The sequence below is a fragment of the Corylus avellana genome, chromosome ca2, assembly GCF_901000735.1.
Source record: "Corylus avellana chromosome ca2, CavTom2PMs-1.0".
In the NCBI taxonomy this organism is placed as follows: Eukaryota; Viridiplantae; Streptophyta; class Magnoliopsida; order Fagales; family Betulaceae; genus Corylus; species Corylus avellana.
The window spans coordinates 33,774,261-33,776,809 of NC_081542.1; positions in this window are offsets into that span (position 1 = coordinate 33,774,261).

Below are 2,549 nucleotides of genomic sequence, written 5' to 3' on the forward strand. Positions count from 1 at the left end.
TCCCAAACCTTAGTATTTTACCTCTTAGTTTATTTTAAATAGTTTATGTTTGTCTTTTAATTTTTAAAACCAAAATTCAAAACCCTTTTGGAACTAGGTTATGATTTAATTAGTTTAGATTTAAATTACTCTTTCAAAAATACAATTCTCTGTGGGTTCGACCTCGCACTTGTAATCCATTATATTGCAAACGATTCGTGCACTTGCGAGTATTAAAATTTGCACAACAAATTTCCTCTTGAGATAGATTTCATGGATATTATTCTCAGACTCTTCCGCCAATACATTTTGGTTGGCATACCATAATATATACATGTGTTTTTCACATGTATGTGTAGTGACCCAAATAATTAACTAAGCTTAGGTAGATCAGTTAGAGAGTTAATTTGGGCTTTGGGTCACTAGGAACGGTTGGGAGGGCATTTTGGGAACTTTAGACTTTCTGACCTAGCGTACGCATGGGGGATGATGTGTATGTATGCCTACAAATAGTACAAGAACGTACGTGTGGGGACTAACTGAAAGAACACTGACTTTTGGTTGACCACTGGTTAATACCCATACGTACGATGCAGCCTTTGATTTGTTAGGTAAACAATATGCGAATGTACACCCCTATAGTACCGTACGTACGCTGCTTTTCAGAACAGCCCCTGCAGCTCTCATAGCTATTCCACCTATAAATACCCTACCCCTTTCAACCCTTAAGCCCCATTTTTGCCCCTAAGCCCTCTAGAACCCTTGTGTGAGTGTTTTTATGAGTTTTGGTGAGTTCTTGGAGGAGAATAGGTGATTTCTTGGAGGCCTTGCTTCAAGGAGGTAACCTTCTATGCTTAAGTTTCCTTTCACAGTCGTTATATTGCTTTTCTAGACTAGCTTAGTTGTTGGTTTGAGCTTCAAACGATGCTGTACCTTTAATCTTTATTTAATTTTAGTTTAGCGTTTCATTTTGGTTGAACGTATTTTCTTATGCATGGAGACATTGTTTTGGGATAGGAGGTCCTAGAAATCTTTTTGGTAGCCTTAGAACCCATTTTGGAGGATAGGAGGATGTTTAGACCAAATGAGGTTTTACCTGAACTTTCTGGGCGAACGTACAGCCAGGAGCTGGAACGTACGACCGGAAGTGTTCTGGGGAAACACCACTTTGGCCAGTCATCCGATAGCTCATGTTTTCATGTTCTATGTTCATTTCGGTTAGACTTAGGACTAATAGTAGGTTTTCCACAGATTTAGAGAACCCAGATATTTTGGAAGAGTACTCGAAGGAATTATTCGACCCAGGTGAGTTTTAACTCACATAATGCTCGCCATATATTTTCTTGCATTGCACGACTATTTTGTATACATTTTCTTGCATTGCATGACTATTTTGTATACCAAAACATGCATATTTACAACTCTCACGATATACACTTTGTTGCACATGAACTCTATCATTTGTGAAAATGTGCTACTTGACAAGATGATGACATTGAGATTTGTAAAAGTATGCATGTAGAATACGGACAAGACTAATTGCATCGCATGACATGGTACACCGGTACGTGCGGGAAAACGGCCATGGGCTTACTATACATGTTAACTTTATGGTCAAATGTGTGTGTTGTTATATGGGCCTTGGATCCAATGGTTGTTTCATGATCGGCGTAGCCTTAATGGGCGGTCACTACATGACATACATCATTAGTAGCGTGGGCCACCCGAGGTTAGACTCGGTCAGACTGCTAGTGTTATGGACGGTAGCTTACAATGGTCGGGGTACCGGCATTTTATTATAGGTCCCTCGGGACAGTGCCAACCTTGTTGAGAAGGGGTAGTATCTCAGGTAGACCATAGTGTTGAACTATCACTGTTCTCATGATTATAAGCATGTATAATACCTATATTGCATCCACGAATAGCTGTCATTTGCAAAATATGATTGCCTTGCTAAATAAAGTTCATCATTAAATGGTATGGGTATTATGTGCATTATTGCTCACTAAGTCTTTAAGACTTACCCCTTTATTTTTCCCCCTCCATTATGTATATTGTGCGATTTAGCTAGCATAGAGGAGGATGGCTTCAGACAGAATAATGGTGGTGGCCCAGGACCTGATCCAGTTCATTTTTGAGGACATGGACCCGGTATGGTTCAAGTCCATGTGGGACGATGGAGGAATCATACGGGTAGAGATGATCGAGATTGTCATTATGTTAGCCTTACTCAAGATTAGGTGTTGATCTTATTGTCTTATTTCCAGACAGTTATATTTTGGTTTGTAATATGTATTTTGATGAAGGGTTTGTTGACCAGTACATTTGATGATCTATCTATGTTATGAGGTTTATCTTTACTCTGGTGATTATATTTGTAATGTTTAGTTATTGCTTTCAATTTCTGTAGTTTGAAGTCTTTTGCTGTATTCTCTCGTTTATGAGAGATTAAGATTCCTGAGTCTTGTCCCGTGAGGGATGTAGGCTGGGAGATGAACCATGAGGTCAATTATCAGTTAATTGATTTCCACGGGTCGTTACAGTATGAGAATAACATAAAATTAGTGACT